General features: G+C 37.7%; 1 pseudogene; it reads left to right on the top strand.

Moving 5' to 3' along the window:
* The first annotated feature begins 318 nt into the window (after positions 1-318).
* On the top strand, positions 319-23,486 carry LOC137248558 (protein transport protein Sec31A-like; annotated as a pseudogene).

The raw sequence follows: 23,486 nt of genomic DNA, 5'->3' as shown, positions 1-23,486 counted from the left end.
GCCATTTGTTTTCTTTATGTAGTTAAGATATTACTATTGAATTGAAATAAACTGTTGAGTTTTTGTTGAGCTTTAGGCCAATATTTTGAAACAAAAACTTAGTTAAGTTTTATATTCTAATTTTATTCGGTCAATATTTCGGCTTCAGTGTGAGACCATCTTCGGAACCTGGATAAGCAATAAGACAATTAAAACAATAAGTTAATAATATAATATTTATTTATTATATAATATAGTATGTATCAAAAATGGATTTGAAATGTTTAAACTTTAAAGCTATGAATAATAAAGCTGTTTTCAAAAACATTTAATTTTAGCGTCCCCGATATGGTCGCCAAGCCTATAGACTACTCACTGGAAGAAGCTACAGGCCTGCCAAAATACTGCCCTCAGAACCACCACGGGTTGTCTTCTTATGTCCTAAGAACACCATCTACATTATGAGACGAGAATACTCCCCATTAGGGAGAGAACTTAAATCCTAACCAAACAGTTCCTGTTGAATGCCCAGAAACCTGGGCACACCAACAGACATCTGATTGATTAGCCTGTACCGCCCAGGGGCTTAAGGAGTCATCTCCGTAGGCATTATGAGGAAATACGGCACCTGAGAACACAGCCGTATGAAGCTAAAACACAAGCAGGTCCTTAGTGAACTTCTCAAACAGGCATCGGACCTCTATGCCAGAAATTGCCTGGTGAATCCTGTACTCAAAAAACAATACCCAAAACTAGCAGAGAGGAACGCACTCTCCCTAGGGAAACGCGAGTCACTCCAGCTCAACTTCCATTTGGATACTGTAACAAGTTAAACTCTTACATATCTAGAATCAACCCCGACATAGAAAACATATATATGCACATTACAAGTGTCCCCACATGACACCAACCATCTCTTTAACTGTATTGGGGAAGCAGCGCCTCTAACACTCCTCTCATTATGGTTCACCATTGTTGAAACAGCAAGTTTCCTTGGAATTACGTTAGTGGATATTGATGAAAATTTGTGATCGGTCGCGCCTATTGGATGGGGCGAAGCACTGCTACAACAACAACAGCTTATTACCCAAAATAATGCAGGAACAACCAAGTAAGCCCCTTCCAACCTTTGATTCGGGAAGGTGGTATAATGGTTGGAAGATGGAAGTGGTTCCAAACCTCTAAAGGCAAGGCACGAAAGCGCGGTTTGAGGTGAGATCTCAACGGTACGAAAAGTTAAAGTATGGTTACCATGTGTGATGAAGTCGGAGGATAAGCTGCGACCTCTGCAGATTCACAATCCAAATATACCGGCATAGGATGGGAAGGCAGTTACTGTATCTCGGCCTGCGGAGGAAGGTCAGTTCTACATCTTCCAAATAAACAATCAGGTGGAGGATACATTGTAAACAGCTTGGAGATATGTCCTGGTGTACAGGCAAAATTTACATGCGACTGAGGAAAAGAAGTCCCTAGAAGTGGGCGAAGTCGAAAAAGACCTCAAAAGCCTTAGAGAAAAGGGACAGGTGGCGGACGTCACCACGAAGGTGTTAGAAGAGGACCTACAGCCAAATAGCACTGAGAGTTCCACAGAGGAACGCCCAGCACAACATTTATGACCCTGGAAAAGAAGTCACGAGGAAAACAATCGTAGTTTGCAAGAAGTGGGAGAGGCTGAAGAGGGCCTCGAAAGCCCTAAAACAAAAGGGCAAGAGGAGGACGAAGACGTCGCGACAAAGGTGTTGGAGAGGGACAAACAGCCCCTATGGTGCTGCGAGTCTAACTTATACACCTCCAACACAGTAAAGTGGCTTCGAATGAACTCTGCCTAACCCTTGAGCAGGCTTCGTTTGACGTGGCGCTGATCCAGAAGCCGTGACTTTCATAGGGAGAATAGGTTTCTTGGCTCAGCACGCGCGGATTTGGCGTTTACTATACGCAAACGGAAGGAAGGGTGCGAGCTACAGTCATTGAGTCGTTGAGCAAGAGCATAATCAGGCATTTTGCTACATGGCCCATATTGCGGAGGCTCCAGCGGTGGAGTGCAAGAGGTTAAGGGCGCAAAGGGCAGTTGGGCATAGGAACGGATGCAAATGCGCACCAGAATGCGTTGGGAGGAGGAAATACGAATGAGAGAGGCGAATCTCTATTTTGTTACATCCTGCAAGCCAATTTGCAGATAGTTAACAGGGGAAGTGTCCCTACATATTGTAACGAATTTTGCGAAATTCCTTATTATTTTGCAGCTTCTGTTAACTTTAGATCTCTGAACTGTCGAATAAGTAACTCAAATATTCAGTGGAACAAAATTTTCTTTATTTAGACTACTTTGGGAGTAGTACTTCACAATTATCGCGCACTTCACTAAAGAGTGTTAAAATCCCACTGATCGATTATCGCTTGTACCGCGCTGTTTTTATACTATCAGTAAGACTTGTTCACCTATTTCTCTTAATGTCTAGTTTTTTCACGAACATGCCTTGCATCTCATATTTGGTGTGAGTAACAGCTTCTGCTCTTAGCTGATGATAACGTGATATGTTATTGTTTCTCTTTCTTCTTTGCTCTTATATGCTGACTACATTTGGTTATGTGAAATAATCTCTTTGTTTCAAGCTGCTGGTGTGTGTGAAATATTCTTCGTTGCCTTTTATGTATGTAAATGGCTTACAGTCGTTGTGTTTATTTACAAACAGCATATTGATGTTAGAAATGCTAATATTCGCCACACTGATCTCCACCTAAGTCTGATCGTCCCGATGAGACAAATTTTTCGATCTAAACGGTGACAGCCTTTCCAAATCAACAACCTTCATTTTTTTCGTGGTTTGTTAATGGTTTGTATGCGGTAAACAACATCGTTGATCCGACATACAACTTTGTATAGGCCGCGATTGCTAGTAGGTAATATACCTGCTACATCGATGGCGATCCTTTCAAATGGTGCACCTGGAATATATTGCTTCATCTGGCCCTGACCGGGTTTTGGACCCTTTTACTCTGCTGCAAACGTCGCAGTTGGCAATCCACTCAGTGACCGACTGACGGCAACAAACCCAGTAAAATCTTTGCATTTTCGTGATTCCAAGATGAGCTACACTTTGACCGTCATGCAGGTCACTGAGAACATCAGGAATCCTCTTCCTTGGAACAACTACGAATTTTCTCTTACATTGACCATCCTCACGCTCCTATATTCGATGCAGACAACCGGATATCAATTGAAAACTGTTCCACTGTGCCCAATATAATTTCGAAATAGGACTCTCTTCTGGTATCTCTTTTCTCTTTGGTCTTTCGTTTCGTTCGAGCCCTTGCATAACATGTCACAGATCTGTATCTGACCTCCTTAGTTGTTGCATGTCCCATTCATCCGTACATGTTATAGTCTTCAGTCGGATATCTATGATGTCTTCCTTAGCCTCAGCTTTAGGATAGTGTTTGCATTCCAAATTACCTGGTCTTTGTGACATTGCATCAGCATCCGTATGGGTACTACCTTTTCGATGCTGACTGGAGAAGTCGTAGCTTTGTAGTCGCTCGATCCACCGTGCCAATTGACCTTTTGGATTACGGTACTGCAGGATCCATTTCAACGCTGCGTGGTCTGTCCTGATGCGGAATCGCTGCCCGTAGAGGTACTTGTGGAAATGTTTAATGCACTCTACCAATGCCAGCAGCTCTCTCCGTGTAACGCAATAGTTTCTCTCTGGTTTTCCAATTGATCGGCAGTAATAGGCAACTACTTTCTCCTGTTCATCGAACAGCTGTGACAAAACGCATCCTAAAGCATACCCACTCGCATCCGTATCTAGAATAAACGTTGCTCCTGGAATCGGATATGCCAACATTGGGGCAGTGTACAAACGCTATTTCATTGTTTGAAAAGCCACTTCTTGCTCCTTCTTCCATTCAAAAGTTTTATTTCTCTTTGTAAGCTCATGGAGGCATGGTAGAAATCGGCGGCAAAATGTGCAAGCCCAAGGAAACTTCTTCCTTTATGCAGGTTCAGTGATCTTAGCCAATCCTTTACAGCTTCTATCTATTCATTCGCAGTGCAGATGCCGTCCGTCGTTACCTTGTGACCTAAATAACATACTTCCTTTTCAAACAGTGGACACTTTTTGGGACCTAGTTTCAGACCAGCACCAGCTATTCTTTGGAAAACCTCCTCCAAGTCCTTAACATGTTCTTTCTCAATACGATGATATCGTCTAGGTACAACAAGCATGTTTTCCAATGTAGTCCTTTGAGTACCTGATCCATAAGTCCTTCAAAATAGCCGGTGCATTACATAGTCTAAGGGGCATTACTGTAAACTGCCAAAGACCATTTCTGACGCTGAAGGCAGTTTTTTGCTTGTCTTCTTGCTTCGCCTCCACTTGCCAATAGCCACTTTTCAAGTCCAGTGTGGAAAACCATTTTGTACCAGATAGGAAGTCCAGAGCGTCGGCAATTCTTGGCAATGGGTAGCTATCCTAGTCCACGCAAAACCTTATTTTTCCATCCTTTTTCCTCACAAGTACCACCGGTGAGCTACATGGAATATCTGATGGTTCGATTACGCCACTGTCGCTCATTTGTTGTGTGATTTGACTTCCCGTTTGGCCAGTGGAACACTACGAGGAGCTTGACGGATCAGCCTCGCATCTCCAATGACAATCTGATGCTTCACAAGGTTGGTACGGAAGTAAATAGTTTAAAAAGTGATACTTTTCGAATGGACCGTCAATATACATATTCCTACACAAACTCTCAATATTTACCAAACGGCGAGTGAACTTTTTAGCTCAGAGTTAACCTGATATGGGGGTTTAAACTCATACATTTTTGAAACAGTTTTTAAATTAACTCTGAGCAAAAACAATAACTTGCCGTTCTGCAAGTAGGCCTAAGTGTTATTCTTTAATTTGATTTTTAATTTATTTAACTCCCCGGCTGCGCGGTACACGTGCATTTGAAACAAATTCTTTATAACTCGACTATTTACAACAATCTGTTGCGAAAAGTGTTTGATAACCGAACAATCTTACCTCCAAAACAAGACCTTTTTTCCTGATAAATCCGCTACTACATAAACAAAAAAGAAACATTTGTTTGCCCTAAGGTCCGATACTATTCGTTCCAGTTTTTTATTTCCTAATTTACCTATCAAAAATCGCTCAATCACTAAAATATGACAGAAGAAAATCAAGTCATCGTCGATCTTCTTTGACTTGATGTTTGTTTTATTTGCCGAGGTCTTATTTCGTCGATCTGTCCTGCTGTAAATCGTATCGCCTTCTTTGTAGTTGATAATATTTCGATTTTTATTATGGTATCTTAAAAGCTGGTGCTGCTTCTGTTGTTTCACGAATGTCAGGATATTTTTCGCGATTAAAAACACGTCCTCAGGTTTATATCCTGTACTTGACTGAATAGTTTTGTTGTATTAGCGAACTGCGTTGCATAATTCGTCAGCGGGAGCTGTTTTATTCTCTGCAACTAAAGTTTGACAGAGTTCGATAAGTGTGCTATGTAACCGTTCAACTTGAGCGTTTGATGTTGAATGATGTACAGCGTGACGGAGTGCGTTATTTGTTGTCTACTGTATACTGGTTTGGCATATTTCCTATTAATATGCTCTCGTTATCGGTCATAAGATAATTTGCTTTGGAACAGACCTTTGCGCGAACTTCCTCAATATACTCGTGGCAATGTAATTTATTTTATAGTTTTCGAATAAAACATTATTTCGAGTATCTATCTATTGAACTGAGATACATACTAGCTGCGTTTTTTTTACATCTATAGACGTTTACGCTTAAACTTTATATGGACTGCTAAGCACCAAATTTTATCTACTCTTCTGAAATTTCTGCTCATAAAATTAGTGCTACTAAATTTCAATACGCATTATACTCAAATGCAAGTGAACTATGTGTCGATGTTTCACCTCTACACTAATTATATGTATCACCTTTAAAAATGGTGTGTGTCCACTATTCATCGCAACCGATTCAGCTAAATATAGTGTGTGCAGTGTTGGTACACGTAGGGAAAATTCCCTATTCGTGGGGGTTTTAGTAGGAAAAAAAATACCGTGGGGAATAAAAGACAGATTTTTATATATTTGGTAAATGTAGGGATTTTTCGGCAAAATGAAGCAAAACGTGCAAATATATTTGTCTGTTTACATATTAAATTTGTTTTGCCCGAAACACAAATACGTTTATTTGGCAACTTTCTATTAAAAAATATGGTTAAGTGGCATTATAATAACAACTCCTACTTTACGTTATTATTGGCAACACTGTAATCAGCTGATTCAATGAAAACACAATTTTTCAAGCAAACGTTCGATTCGTATATTTCGTTTGGCGCCTTTCGCTGCTGATTTTATAAAGGTACATTTAAAGAAAAATTAAAAGCATTGGTATTTATTTTCCATATTAATTTTGAACCGAAATGAGGTCTTCAGAAGAATCAAACAAAAGTTTTGAAAAGAGCAAAAATTATCGCAAGCAAAGGTTTACCAATAAGTGGCTCCAAGACGAGAAGTTTAAGGGTTGGTTAGAAGCTGTGGCTGGGGAGGAGTTCAAAAGCAAATGTTTTGCCTGCAACAAAATTTTAAATTGCAGCAAGTCGGATTTGTTGAGACACGCCGAAACGAAATCGCACCAGAATAATGTAAAGGCTATAGCCAAATAAAGCAATTTGAATAATTAAAAAAAAAACACGTTGAATAGAGAAAGGGAAAAAGATAAAAAGAATTTTGAAATACGACTGAGTATGTTTTTTGCTGAACACAACGTAGCATTGACAGTGGTGGATCACCTTATTCCTCTTTTAAAAGAAATAGTGCCGGATTCTGAAATTATAAAAAATGTTGACCTTGGGAGGAAAATGTGTACTAGCATACTAAAAAATTTAATAGCAAAAGAAGAAAAAAACAACTTGGTAAATAAATTAAAAACAAAAATGTTGTCCGTAATGATCGACGAGAGCACAGATATCGGGCTCAATAAGAATATGTGCATCCTGGCCAGGTTTTACGACGAAGAAAAAGGACGAGTCGTAGTTAAGCTGTTGGATCTTCTACCATTAGGAACTGATTGCACTGCTGATGCTCTATACAAAGCTTTTAAGGAATTAATTTTAACTCTTGGGATTCCATTTAATAACATAATTGGTAAATAAAACCTAATATCCATACGTATGAATATACATCTTAAAGTAGTTTTATTACGTGTATATTTTAGGCATGTGCAGTGATGGCGCAAGTGTTATGGTCGGAAAATGTAACTCATTCGCTTCCAGATTGCATTACACTTATTATTTCTATGTCTGTACATGTGCATACATAAAACGCAATATTTTGTTTGTATATAGAAATAATATATATAATTTTTTTTTTTTAATAATTGCATTTTTAATTAAACATTTTTGGGTTTGTTTTCGGAAATAGCTGAAAAAATAGCAGGGAATTTCATAGGGGAAATTTTAAAGCGCGTAGGGAAAAATGGGGATCTTTTTGTAGTCAAGTAGAGATTTGCCAAAAAATTATGTACCATCACTGGGTGTGTGTCCATTATTCATCGCAACCGATTCAGCTATTTTTATACACAGACATACAACGAAGGTTTTGTGCCTCGGATTTACGGTACAACATGTTGTGTAGCTAGTTGCCGCTAGATGGGTCTCCTAAGCATTAGGGGGACTCATGAAAGCATATAAACTTATAAGGTGTAAAATTATATCCATTTACACACGCGGTTATATGAACACACCTAGTAATACTCTTGATAAACTTGATTGTTTATCAGCTGTATTATTGCCAAACAAAATTTTTTTGATTGTTATACAAATAAAAAAATGCCAAGATTAAGTGAAAAATTAAAACTAAAACCCCTTTACTTGCTGATGTTGGAGATTTCTGATGAAAATACCTGCTGTAATGTCTGCAAGGTTGCATTCCTTTGAGTTTACCGCGTTTACACAATAGGGGGACTCATGTAACCTTATAAATGCCTTATAAAGTGTGCAAACGTATAAATTTATCTAGTGCGTAAACGAGCTGTCAAATTTTGTATGAAAAATCATTTACACAATTTGTATAAATTTACGCGCACATTTCATTGTGTAAACGCGGTAAACTCAAAAGAATGCAACCTTGCAGACATTACAGCAGGCATTTTCATCAGAAATCTCCAACATCAGCAAGTAAAGACGTTTTAGTTTTAATTTTTCACTTAATCTTGGCATTTTTGAATTTGTATAACAATCAAAAAAAATTTGTTTGGCAATAATACAGCTGATAAACAATCAAGTTTATCAAGAATTTTACTAGGTGCGTTCATATAACAGTGTGTGTAAATGGATATAATTTTACACCTTATAAGTTTATATGCTTTCATGAGTCCCCCTAATGAAATGTGCGCGTAAATTTATACAAATTTGGGGGACTCATGTAACCGAATAAATGCCTTATAAAGTGTGTAAACCTATAAATTTATCTAGTGCGTAAACGAGCTGTCAAATTTTGTATGAAAAATCATTTACACAATTTGTATAAATTTACGCGCACATTTCATTGTGTAAACGCGGTAAACTCAAAGGAATGCAACCTTTTCATCAGAAATCTCCAACATCAGCAAGTAAAGGCGTTTTAGTTTTGATTTTTCACTTAATCTTGGCATTTTTTAGTTTGTATAACAATCAAAAAAATTTTGTTTGGCAATAATACAGCTGATAAACAATTAAGTTTATCAAGGGTATTACTAGGTGCGTTCATATAACAGCGTGTGTAAATGGATATAATTTTACACCTTATAAGTTTATATGCTTTCATGAGTCCCCCTATTGTGTAAATGATTTTTCATACAAAATTTGACAGCTCGTTTACGCACCAGATAAATTTATACGTGTACCCACTTTATAAGGCATTTATACGGTTACATGAGTCCCCCTATTATCTAAGTGACGATAAGCATTTTTTTACGCGTAAAAGTAGACGTATATAAGTACGTGTAAAAAAAATACGGCTTTGTTGTTCGTATGAAATATGTCCATTTGTATATATTCCCCTACTTTTGTTGGTATTGGTGTTATTCCTATAGAAAGTCTGTTCGGTTGACGTTCGTATTTATGTACCAGGCATATTTATTTATTTATTTATTTATTTATTTATTTATTTATTATTTAAAGTCGACGACAAACTATGGTCGACTGCATAGTATAAAAGATATATAAATATACAACGCAAAAGATAAAATTTAAGATATATCGAGATTTTAACAATGTTATATTACAAACAAAGAAATATTAATGAACATTGCTATTTAATTTCAGAATATAATAATAATAAGAAATATTAGCAGAAATAAGATCTTATGCCAAAATCTTATACTGGCGGAATGCATCAGATTCCGCTCAGCATGATTTCGGAATGCAGTGGATTCCAATCTCCCTGTTGGAATGCAACAAGATTCCAATCAGCATGTCATGGGAATCCGGCAGTGCTAAGAGTAGTGTAATGAGGATACGCCATCACAAGGCATAAACAAGTAACATGACCTGTGTTGTTGGAATGCACCAGATTCCAATCAGCTCGATGCCTGACCCATAAGATTATACTGCCGGAATGCATACGATTCCGGTCAGTGACTCATGAAAAAGCATGTTTTTTACGTTGTTGGAATGCACCAGATTCCAATCAACACAGTATTGTCTTGTTCCTTCTTAATGATACATGTTGATAAATGTTCCTCCATCCTTAAGCGAGATAGTTCCTATTTTTTATGGAAGGAATAAAATGCCGGCAAATTAAATTAGTTTGTATCTCTTAAATTAGATAGGCAAGTATTGCATTACGTATAGTGGCAAAAGTACATTCAAGACTGATGCAGCTATACAAGTCATTGTAGTGCGCGCACCAGATAAGAAGAGGATTATTTTTAGCAAAGTTTCGTCGACAAAGGGGTAAATAGAAAGGAACGTAGTGTCTGGATACTCTAGGGGGAACCGCAAAAAACAAGCGGCTGAGGAGGTCCGCAGAATCAATTTCTCCAATAACGAGCTTATGGATGAACAATACCCCAGTAATATTCTCCGATTTTCCAGAGTGGTAAGTTAATAAGAAGAAGTCTACTTCTATATGGAGGAAGGTGGAGACTTGAGTCCCAAATAAGGCCGCGCAATGCACATTGCTTTTCGCATGTATTTGTCTCCGCACTGTACATTTTTTTTAGGTTTGGCTAGTAGTAGTTTAAAAGTACCTCTTGAGCCTTGTTTTTGTAATTTCTGTGAACTCTTCTGTGAGTTTGAATAACAATCCCTTTTTGTCTATCGATATTTGTAATATCAGTAAGGAGTGTTTGTGCTTATCCAAACGTACAATTTGGAAATGCACGAATAATACCTTTCTAAAGTGAAATATTTCTTCATTTTCTACCCTTAAAGTGTTTGTAACGTTTATTCTGACTACCTCTTTCAACTTGTTGCATACAATTTGTGAATCGTTGTAATATATCAAGCGTCTAAAATGGTCGGCAAATATTGTCTGAGATATGGTTTCTTTCTCTTCATTAGTTTTTATAACAATTATTTGGTTTTTGAACGAGTTGAATGGCTGTTTCACTTTTTTCATTATTTCCGTTGGTGAGCTTTGTGCGGAATGGGCTGAGCAATCCGTTGAGGTGTTTATTTGTTGTCGAGAAGGTCCATGTGCTACAACATTTGGATGACAAGGTTTTTAAACTAATTTTGCTCCGCATTCCTCTAATAAATTTCTCCATCTTTTTAATTTACTATTTGGATTTTTTTCCGATATAGAATAAATTAATGATTGTTGGTCTGTATAAATTGTCAAATCGGCTCCGTATAAGTAATTTCGTAATTTTTGTAGTGCCCATTCTATTGCTAAAAGTTCTTTTTCATTGGTACTTTAACTTTGTTCGGTATCGCTAAGAATTATGGAAATAAAAGCGATGGGTTTTCCACTTTGGGCAAGCACAGCTCCTATAGCGAAATTGCGTCATTGGAACGTTATTTCCCTGCAAAAATTGTGTGACCAAAAACGCGCACAGTCACACGAATTTTTGACAGGGGTAACGATTTGGAATGAAAAATTCTCCAAATGAAATAGCATGCTGACAAATTTTGCTTTCCCACAATGTATTGTGCTCTCTCGCACCTATTATTTTCATAGGGATAGCAAAATGCGTCATTTTTGCGTGGCAGCACAGCTTTGTAATGTCATCAATAAAATATATACATATATATGTGCATGTTGCTACAAAAGCTCGATTGATTTAATAAAACATTTATAATATCTAAAAACAATGTAAAAATGAAATGTGAAATATACAAAAATGCAATTTAAGTTTATCGTTGCCAATTTATATAGATATGTATGTGGATTAAGGTTTTGAAAGATGTGTAAATTGTAATTTAAAGTGCTATAGAAATTTGCTAACTTTGCAAGCTTTAACAACAAATAAATTTTTAATTATAAGTTTGTGCACTTTAAAATATATATATCGGGAGAACTCCCTCTTTCATTTGATACCAAGTTTTACCTCGAACTCGGGGGGTGCTATTCTAAAATTTTCCCAAAGTCTTTAATATACAATGATTTTTGCTGTTTATTTCGACAACTATTTTTGATTTGATTTTTGTGCTCATCGAAAGAATTCACAATTATATAGCACCATGCCGCGAATTATGATAAAATGTGGTGTGTGGAGAAACACTGAGGTAAGCATTTGACGCGACTGGTTACTCTTGGCCGTGTATTAACTAAATTGATAACTTTCAGAATGAAATCCTCAAAGCAGCTGTAATGAAATATGGCAATAACCAGTGGTCACGTATTGCATCACTGCTGCACCGCAAATCTGCCAAGCAATGTAAGGCACGCTGGTACGAATGGCTTGATCCTAGCATAAAGAAGACAGAATGGTCACGGGAGGAGGATGAAAAGCTTTTGCATTTGGCCAAATTAATGCCAACACAATGGCGTACAATTGCTCCGATTATTGGACGCACGGCGGCACAATGTTTAGAACGTTATGAATATTTACTGTAAGTTATGCAGAGAAGTGCAAATAACATCATTTTTTTATATTTATGTATATATTTTACTTTGATCAATAAAGTGATCAAGCACAACGTAAGGAAGATGGAGAGGGTGGCGGTGATGATCCGTGTAAGCTGAAACCAGGAGAAGTTGATCCAAATCCCGAGACGAAGCCTGCACATCCCGATCCCAAAGATATGGATGAAGTTGGTATGCAAATTAAAAAATTTTGTTTCGCTGTAATTTAAAATATTTAAATGTAAATAGAACTGGAAATGCTGTCTGAGGCACGTGCTCGTCTTGCCAATACACAGGGCAAAAAAGCAAAGCGTAAAGCACGCGAAAAACAATTGGAAGAAGTACGTCGATTGGCCGCACTGCAAAAGCGTAGAGAATTGCGTGCTGCCGGTATTGGTAGTGGTAATCGCAGACGTGTTAAAGGCATCGACTACAATGCAGAGATACCATTTGAAAAGCGACCCGCTATTGGTTTCTATGACACCTCAGAAGAAAATGTTGAAAAACTAGAACCAGACTTTAATAAAATGCGCCAACAGGACCTGGATGATGAACTGCGTTCAGAGAAAGAAGAACGCGAACGCAAGAAAGATAAACAAAAGCTCAAGCAACGTAAAGAAAATGATATGCCCCTAGCTATGTTGCAAAATTTAGAACCCGATAGAAAGCGCTCCAAACTGGTGTTACCGCAACCACAAATATCCGATCGCGAGTTGCAGCAAGTGGTCAAATTGGGACGTGCTAGTGAAATAGCTAAAGAAGTGGCAGGGAAAAGTGGTGTTGAAACAACAGATGCGCTGTTAGCCGATTACTCTATTACACCACAAGTTGCAGCAACTCCACGTACACCTGCACCTTTCACCGATCGCATAATGCAGGAAGCACAGAATATGATGGCGCTTACACATGTGGAAACACCGTTGAAGGGTGGCGTTAACACGTCATTACATGAATCAGATTTTTCAGGAGTGTTACCTAAGGTGCAATCAATTGCTATACCTAACACTGTTATTGCCACACCATTTATGTGAGTATACATTCATAAGTTTTATTGTTTATTTTTTTCTGCGCGCATTTAGTTTTGATCCCAAACCGGACCCACCCAGGGTAATTTTTTATAAGCGCGGCCGAAGGCCGCCATCGCAGAAAGGTGTTCTATTCAAAAAAAAAAACTATGGATAGAGCCCCATTTTTCGGACCCTATCTGTGTCATTTTACGGTTTTTTGTAAATAGCTTTCGACATAAATAAAATGTTTGATTTCCGCTGTCGGATTCTTAAAACGGAGGTCGAGACGCGTCTTTTCATACTACCTTTGATAATTTTTGATTAAAATTAAGTGGTGCACCGATTTGTAAAACGTTACCGAATATTTTTGCGACAAGGCAAGCCATGTAAGAGGCAACTTAAATCCACAGGACAAAAGCTCGAGAGATTTAAAAAAAATCCTTCGTTCGGTAGTCAGGCTAGTGCCAGATTGTACCGGATTCATAACCAACAAAGAACTACCAACGTCCGTAATACTCCCAAAAATGTTCCATAGTTGTTGTTATTGTTGTTGTAGCAGTGAACTTTCCATAGTTGTTCTTACCGTTAAAACAACCAACAATTCTGAAAGTACGTATTTCCCTTTTTCCCCAATGCTAGGTGAAAAACTATATGTCATAATTTTATTGCTAATATATGAAGTAATCCTCTGGTATACACGAAGAATCTCGTGCGCGTGTTCCAATTAGTTTGGGTGAATTAACAATTACTGCAAAAATTTCTGAATACCTATTTCAGAAGTCCAATATCCTCAAACAAGCGACGAATATTAAGAAACTTAGGAAAAATAATTGTGTTTTTATTCACTAAGCAAACTTTTACTAATCCCCTCATACATAAATAAAAATTGCTTATTTTTTAAGCCGTTCCATTTTCGCAGACTTCAGAAAGTTATCTGGTCTCCTACTGGCTATGATGGTGCACACACTAACGGTCTCATTGTAGGCGGTTGCGAAGGTGGTCATGTTATGATTTATTCAGCTGCTAAAATGCTCGGCAACGTAGAAGGTCTCATAGCAAGTCAAGATAAGCATACCGGTCCTGTCAGCGGTCTTGATGTTAATCCTTTTCAAACAAACTTGTTAGCTTCGTGTGCCTCTGAATCTGAAATATTTATATGGGATCTCAACAATACCACAACACACATGAATCCGGGAACTAAAACACAACCACTCGAGGATGTACAAAATGCTGCCTGGAATCGTCAGGTACTACACATATTGGCATCGGTCTTTAGCTCACGTTGTGTTATTTGGGATTTACGTAAAAGCGAACAAATTATTAAACTCTCCGATACACAATCTCGTGTACGTTGGTATGCCATACAATGGCATCCGGATGTGGCCACACAAGTTTGGCTAGCTTCAGAAGATGATCAAGCGCCTGTGGTACAATTATGGGATTTACGTTATGCCACTGCGCCTGCAAAAACGATGCAAATACATCAACGTGGTGTTTTGGGTATGTCATGGTGCCCGAGTGATGTTGATTTAATGGTATCTTGTGGTAAAGATAATCACATTTATTGTTGGAATCCAAATACAGAAATACCTGAGGGCGAAATACTTTCTGCAGTAGCAACAACGGGTACATGGTATTCTAATGTGCAGTGGTGTCCACGCAATCCTGCCCTGGTCGCAAGCTCTAGCCTTGATGGTAATGTTTCTATTTATTCTCTATTTGGTGGCACCCAACAGCAAGTACAAACATCGAACAAGATAGCAGATTCATTTCCTGGTATGGATCAAATAGCTCAAGCACCCATACCACAACAATCGACACAAATAGTATATCACGATTTAAAACGTGCACCCAAATGGATTAAAAGACCATGTGGCGTGTCTTTCGGGGTATGCTAATATTGTAAAATACTTATAGAATGCACATCTAAGTTTTTATATTTGTTTCAATGACAGTTTGGTGGTAAATTGGTATACTTTAATGGCAAATCGAAGCAAGTGGTGGCCGAACCAGATTTGGTGCAACGCGCTAACGCATTGGAACGCTCGCTCGCTGATGCAAATTATATTGATTACTGTCGCGAACGAGCCGATCAAACGCATGATCAGAATGGACGCTATTTATGGTATTTTATAAAAGCAAATTTCGAATCCAAAGGAGGAAATGTTGAATTTACTCGTTAATGATAGTCTTATGTAAACCTGTATGTATGTTAGTGGCGTATTAAAAGTGTTAATTTTGTTATTTAGGTTTCAATAAGGAAGATATCGATAATAAATTTGCAATATTTGTTAAAGATAATGAAAAACCAAAAAGCGAGGTCGATCAAATGACAAATCTTTTGGCTAATCTAACGCATGTAAGTGAAATTAATTAAAACGAAATTCGTTGAAATGAAGTTTTAGGATTTGTGGAAATACACATATTGGCCTATAACTTAAACGATATGCTTACATACTATATATGCACACATTTTAAGGGTCGAATTCGTATTATAATTATTTGTATTTATATACAACCCTCTAACTTTATTACAAATACTTCTACAGCAGTTCGCTACAGAATGCCACTTCCAAAATATTTTCCTCATCTATCAACACTAGTTTACTGTGTGCTCAATTCTTCTCATCTTAATTTGGTCCAGTGTTCTGACATATTTTGTTCAAGTAGCAACATTTATGTTAAAATTATTATCTGTTCAAAAATTAATCTCAAGTTTTTCCAAACTTATTTAAATTTTATATATGTATTCTTTTTGTAGTGGACTCAGTTCTGAATCCAACATCAAGTGCGTCCGCAAAACCCCCGAATTATTTGCACTACGATCTTTGTAGGTAATTCTTTGTTATATTTATATTTTAATTACTTGTCCTTTGAATCGCAATTAATGTATTAAACATTTTTAGCAACCGATTGATAATAGCACAATATTCGATGGCATTGCGGAAAATCACAAACAGCAGCATCTCCATAATGAAAATTCCGCACAATCAACAAAACCATTTGATATTCCTAAAGGAGAACGTCAGTAGAAATAATTTCTGTATATTGTATTTAAAATTGGTTTAATTATATCTTTACAGATCCCGAAAGTCTCATCACTGAGGCCATTCTCACTGGAAATTTTGAAGCTGCCGTCGAACTCTGCTACGAATCGCAACGCATTCCAGAGGCTTAATTTATCGCCTCCACAGCTGGCATTGATTTTCTTACCAAAATACATAACCGTTACTTACAAAAACATCAAAATAGCTATGCCAGGTTATAAGCGCCTTAATTACACGTGATTGGTTAGATATTGTCAATCGTTGTACTATATAATCATGGAAAGAAGCTTTAGTAGCCGCACTCAATCATAATGATCGTAAAGTGGTTGATATTTGTGAACGTTTAGGTGATCGGATATTGCAAGAGCGCTCGCAAAGCATTGAATATACCCGTCATGCCATGTTATGTTATGTGTGTGCGGGTAGTATTGACAAATTGGTCACCGCTTGGCATCAACTAAAAGCGTTGGAGCATCAAAATAACAATTACAAGCCCAATACTGTTGAGTTGCAAGAATTGGCGGAAATTATGATGTTAATGAGTAAGTCGCTACAACAGCAAGGCATTGCTTTGGAATTAAATGGTCACTTTGCCGATTTTATAAAAGAGTATGGTGGTGTATTAGTGTCACAAGGTGCGCTCACAGCCGCCTTAGCTTATATATTTGGATTGGGTTCGGGTACTAATGAAGAAAATATGGAATTGGTGGAATTACGCGAACGCATATATAATGCGGTAAATTATAGAAAAAGAATCAATGGTTACTAATGGCCGTCTGTCGTATCATTCAAGACAGCAGCAGCAAACACAAAACACGTTGCTCTTTTTCACACGATTTACCCCAAACACAACACGGCGGTTATGGGACTATGAATAGCGCCAGCCAGTTTGGTAGTACACCAACTGGTAACTGGAATGCTACAGGTATGCCAGCAGCACCTGGCGGTACCGCACCTTTAACACAACAGCCAACAGTTCAACATTTTTAAATCCATCTGCAACACCGGTGCAGACACCAGTTACAGCAGCCAAACCACCACTTTCAGGCGTTGCTATGCCCGGACATATCTCAAATGAAACATTTTCCACACAGCCACCACGACCGGCTAGTAATGCCAGTTCGCAGGGTGGTGGTATTTGCTTGACCCATCTGTTACTTCTGCTGGGCCCATGGGTAGTTATGGTGCAGGTGGCGGTTATCAACCAATGGCGCCAGCGCCAATGGCCGCTACAACCACAGTGCCCACTTTTAATGCAACTCCATTTAATGCACCGTTTGTGCCAACAGCAACGCAGTGAAATCCCATGCAACCTGCTGTGCCCATTGGTTTAGCTGGCAGCAATAACTACACTGGTGGTATGCCGGCAGATTCTGGTAATCAACAACAAGCGTTGTCTCCACCGCCGCCACCAGGGCAGAACTTGCAGCGCAACCCAACACCGCCTCCAGGCTGGAATGATCCACCAGCATTGAAGTCATCACGTGCCGTAAGTTGAGAAATATGTAGTTTGTAATACATATAAAAATATGAAAGAAAATTTTGCAGTTAATAATAAATAAATAAATGTACGCGATAACCTCCGATGAGATTTTAGGCTAAGCTTATCTTCCAATTTGCGTCGTGCTCCTTTAAATTTTTCCTACAAATTGGCAGAGAAGTTTTCACTAAGATTCTTTTCATGGCAGCAATACACTCGTAGTGCTTGCCAAATCACTGCCGAGAGGCGACCCCGCTTAGAAAGACTTTCTTCTAATGGAATAAACTTGTTTCTAAAGTGTTTATGTTTTCCGGGGCGTAAACCCATGATCTTCGGTGTGGTAGGCGAAGAGCGCTACCACCACACCACGACGGCCGCCGGGCAATCTAATATCTATCTGAAATTTTTTTTTTAATATTATTTTAATATTCGATAAACCATGAAATATACTGTAAACGGATTTTTTCATTTAAAATCCATTGAATATCAAAGCAGGTATAACTGACAGCTGAAATCAGCATCATCTCATGTCTACAAATTTGATAGATGATTTCGGTTTTCTAAATCTAAGCTAAGGTAAAAAAAAAACCACCAAATGAATATAGCTCACAGATAGAGATAATTAACTCTTATGTACATTGAGCAAATAATATAACACTGTATTTCGGCAACTTATTTTTTATAATTGTGATCTGTCCAGGACCTGCTCACTAATTAGTGACCTTTTTTTGGAGATGTGTGAAGTTTACTAAATAGCAAATTGTCTCAAAATTCATTCTCACCTCAAAGTGTCTCTAATAGTGATTAGAGACAGCTTACTTACTCAGATGTAAATTAACAGATATTCTTGGTATCTGGGGTATAATATAATTTTGCCAAATTGTTGTGCTGGGAAAATAAATACAAATACAATAACCGTATATACTAGTTTTTGTATGTCAAGACGTAGGGCTAAGTTTATGGGCTCACCATGGCCAGAGCATTCCCACATTAAATCACTCAAGCCAAGTGAACTGCTAAAATTCATCAAGGAAGTTGGCTTAGATGAGGTGCTGTGAAGAAGATGAGTGCACAAAAGACCAATTGTCGCAGTGCAATCCTCAATTAAATTATCTATCTATCGGTAATATCAAAGTCAGATCATAAAAGTTTCCGAACTTTACACGTATCTTTATCAAAATTTTATTCATTTTACGCTGGCAGAAAATTATTAATCACGAAAGGGATCCAAGTTTGCTCTTGAGGGCACCGCCACAATTCACCTTTGAGTTTTTTAACTCAAAAAGAGGTTATACGAGTGAATTCTCTACACAAAATTGCTGGCAGGTATCGAATGCATGCATATATGTTCCCCGTTTTTTTACTTGCAATGAGTTAGCGTTTTGCCTGCTGGCATAAATTAAGCGTTTAATTTTCCCTATAACTAGGAACTAACAGTTTTTATCTTGATTTTTAATATATGTAACTATACCAGCATGCCACGTATGCATTTCATCTGCCAAATTAAAAAAATAAAAAACTCACCTTCTTACCAAGCAGCCCAAAAAGCCGGATCCTGCACCCGCTTCCGCACCCATAACTCATCCCCTCTTTGGCGTTGATCCAAATCAAAATCAAAATGTTTATACTGATCAATATGGACAATATTGTAGTATCCTTTTTTATTATTTATATTTTTATTAAGAATATTCACATATAAAGAGTATAACTTCTTGAAGGTAAAAATTGAATCCAACTGAAAATTTTTGAAAATTAAAATATCAAAATTGAAAATTAAAATATTGATGGAACATATTAAAATACAAATTTCAAAGTAACTTAAACACAAAGTTAAATAAAAATAAGAACCCTACATTACGTACAATAAATATTTAAAATATCACATTCTTTTTTGTTTAAAAATTGATGTTTAGTTAAATCCTCCTGGCAGTGATCGCCAATTGCAGTATCCTTTTTTATTATTTATACTCTTTATATGTGAATATTCTTAATAAAAATATAAATAATAAAAAAGGATACTACAATTGGCGATCCTGCCAGGAGGATTTAACGAAACATCAATTTTTAAACAAAAAAGAATGTGATATTTTAAATTTTTATGCGTACAATAAATATTTAAAAGATGACATTCTTTTTTGTTTAAAAATTGATGTTTAGTTAAATCCTCCTGGCAGGATCGCCAATTGTAGTATCCTTTTTTATTATTTATATTTTTATTAAGAATATTCACATATAAAGAGTATAACTTCTTGAAGGTAAAAATTGAATCCAACTGAAAATTTTTGAAAATTAAAATATCAAAATTGAAAATTAAAATATTGATGGAACATATTAAAATACAAATTTCAAAGTAACTTAAACACAAAGTTAAATAAAAATAAAAAATAAAATAAATAAATGTAAGGCGCGATAACCTCCGAAGAGATCTAAGGCCGAGCTTCTCTTCCAATTTGCGTCGTGCTCCTCTTGATTTTTCCCTACAAATTGGACGGACGGGACCTACATGTTTTATGCCGACTCCGAACGGCATCTGCAAGGCAGATGAGTTTTCACTGAGAGCTTTTCATGGCAGAAATACAATCGGAGCGCTTGCCAGACACTGCCGAGGGGCGACCCCGCTTAGAAAAATTTTCTTCTAATTGAAAAATCTTATTTCTAAAATTTTTGATGTTGCTTTGCCCGGGAGTTGAACTCAGGGCATACGGTGTGATAGGCGGAGCACAAATATCAGGTAAAATGCAACTAACGACAAGTATATAAGAAAGTATAGGTAACCTTTTCGGTGTTATTTTATTGCTTTTTCAGCCACCACCACCTACCGCCAACAGTAATATGTCAATCCAAACGCAAACTACAGCACCGGTAAATTACTATAATCCAAATATGCAGCAAAATAACAACGTAACAACACAGCAATTTCCACAACAAATGAACTTCCAAACTTCAGCTATATCACAGCAGTCGCAGCAACAACAGTCATGGAATACGCAACCACCAAATGTTGGTTAAACAGAGCAGCCTGCACCAGTGCAAAGACAACAAGAGCCACCTAAAGAGAAGCCACCACTACCAGAGGAGTACATTTATCTACAAACTGTGCTGGAAGAGTTAAAGAGTCAATGTTTGACTGTTACCGCTGATCCGGTATGTATTGCCAATTATTCTGAATTGTTGTTGTTGTTGTAGCAGTGCTTCGCCCCATCCAATAGGTGCGACCGATCACAAATTGTCATCAATATCCTCTAACGGGAGTCCAAAGAAACTTGCAGTTTCCACATTACAATTAAAGAGATGGTTGGTGTCATGTGTGGACACATTGCAAGCGGGCATACATTTTGTATGTCGGGTTTGATTCTGGATAGGTAAGAGTTTAACCTGTTACAGTATCCAGATCGAAGTTGAGCTAGAGTGACTCGCTTTTCCCTGGGGAGTATGCGGTCCTCTTCCGCAAGTTTTAGGTACTGTTCTTTGAGTACTGGATTCACCGGGCAATTCCTAGCATAAAGGTCCGACGCCTGTTTGTGGAGTTCACTGAGGACCTGCTTGTGTTTTTTTGCTTCATACGGCTGAGTTCTCAGGTGCCGTATTTCCTCATAATGCTTACGGAGATGACTCCTTAAGCCCCAAAGCGGTGTTGGATCATCAATCAGAGGTCTGTTGGGATGCCCAGGTTTCAGGGTATTCTACAGAAACTGTTCGGTTAGCATTTCATTTCTTTCCCTTATTGGGAGTTTTCTCGGTTCATTGTGTAGGTGGTGTTTCGAGGACATAAGAAGGCAGCATTTTGGCAGGCCTGTATTTTCTTCCAGTGAGTGACCTTTAGGCTTGGAGACCATATCGGAGACGCGTACCATGCAAACGTCTATTTATATTTACCCAAAGTACTGCCGATTTATCGAATTATATTAAATATTTGTTACAGCTCTGGGTTTTCCTTACAATTGCTAGTGCATGCTCTCCAAAATGTAGATCATGATCGAAAGTCACACCCAAGATTTTAGGGTGTAAGACAGTCGGTAGGGTAATGTCATATGGTCGACATTTGGCGCGGCCATGTTTTAAATAAGGTCACCGATGATTTGGTTGGTGACAATATCAGGTTTCGCGAGGCGACAAAACTCGTCTTTGGGGAGATAGCTGTTTATTTTATTACAAAGCTCATCGATGTAGGAAACAATAGCATAGGCGTAGAAGCAAAAGTGACTCCTGGTGGAAGAGGTAGCTATTGATATCTAGAAGTTAAACAGAAGTTTGAATATGAGTTTTTTTTTAAGTTATTGCAAAAAAAGCGTTGAGGATTTTTAATATCTTACCAGGTACCTTCGTACATGTTTCTAAGAATGAAAAATAAAACCTATTCAAACTCAATTTTCACCAGGACAAAGCCGCTGAGACTTCGCTATACTTTAACATACAATACTTGGTCGAGCGTTTCTTCAATAGCTCTCTAGATGTGATGGTGACAGCAGAGAAGCCCAACTGTTTACAAATGTTACACTAAAAAAAGAATCAAAATATCTGCCATTGCGTGTACGGCTCAAATACCCACAGTATATGAATGAATCGAACGCACCTAATTATCTGCCTAACGGATAGTATACATATTCATCAAATCGAAAATATTGCACCAAACGAACTGGGTCTGAATACTGAAACAGTACACATATTCAAAATCGATGAGAAGGGTGTGATGATGGTATAGGGTGAGTTGTTGAATACCATACGAAAACCACTTTAACCCATCCATATATTTGCATTACAGCTAAAGCTTTACAAACAGCAAAAATTGCTGGCGCCAAGCAATTGGAAAAAGCAGTGAAGCATTCATCCCACTGTACGGATGGTACAAAGTTAGAAACTGCTGTTGTAACTGCGGCCACAGACACAACGGTCATCTCTACATCCCCGAGTAGCGGCTCGTCCGACTATCTATCGAAGACAGTATAATCATTGTTGTGGAATCGCATTTACAGTGGAAGCAGTAAGGAAGGCGGTCGGCATGATGTGTTGGTGCACAGTGGCTAGTCATTGTCGGCTGGGGCGGGTCCTTGCCAACCTTACTGTTCCTGCGCCATAAACTGAAAAAAAGTTCCTATCATGCCTATTAAAACTAGCTGTCAAAAAGCGCAGAGACTACTCAAAACGCCTATAATTCAAAATAAAACAACATCCGCCCGAACCGGATGTCACGGACAGACCGTTAACATTCAAAAAAATTCAAATTCAAAAAAAACTCAAAAAAATCTAACGCAAAAAAAAATTTACCGAACCGGACATGGCCGGTTACTAACTCTGAAAATCAAAAAAAAAAATACTGAAAATAAATACAAAAGGGTATAAACAAAAAGGGCCGAATATAACTTGGGGGCGCCGCGGGTGTTGTTGCGACGCCCGGTGCTTATACCCACCCTCACAATCCATGGCCACCGACGCACCTAATCTTTCGGTGGCCCCTTTACCTGTATGCCTACCTAGTGCCTTCTAAATAACGTAGACGCCAGCATTCCCATTTAGATTACAAAATTTATTCACAAGTCATTATTAAGACAGAGGTATACTAGAAATACACAAATGTTGAAATATTTTCTATTATTTATAAGTTACCCTAACTACTGATTTTACATTTTGGTGCTTTACGCACTTTTATTAAAGGAAAAGAAAAAAATCTCAAAATAATTAAATAAAATTGAAAAATTTCCTCAAAATTGCTGGTATGTATAAATATGCAAAAGGCTCCAAAGAAATAAAATACCATATCAGAAGTTTAGGTTAACTACCGAACGCAAAACTATTAGAGCCAAAAAAAAAATTTACTTTGAATTCCTTTCTTTTCTTTTCCTAACCTGTTCTTAGTTATTTAGTTTAAGTTTAGCTAGTTGTTTTACCCTTTCCAATTG

This window comes from Eurosta solidaginis, chromosome 4 (assembly GCF_040869045.1).
Source record: "Eurosta solidaginis isolate ZX-2024a chromosome 4, ASM4086904v1, whole genome shotgun sequence".
NCBI lineage: Eukaryota > Metazoa > Arthropoda > Insecta > Diptera > Tephritidae > Eurosta > Eurosta solidaginis.
Note: the sequence above shows the minus strand (reverse complement) of the source record. Positions and strands in the feature narration are given on the sequence as shown.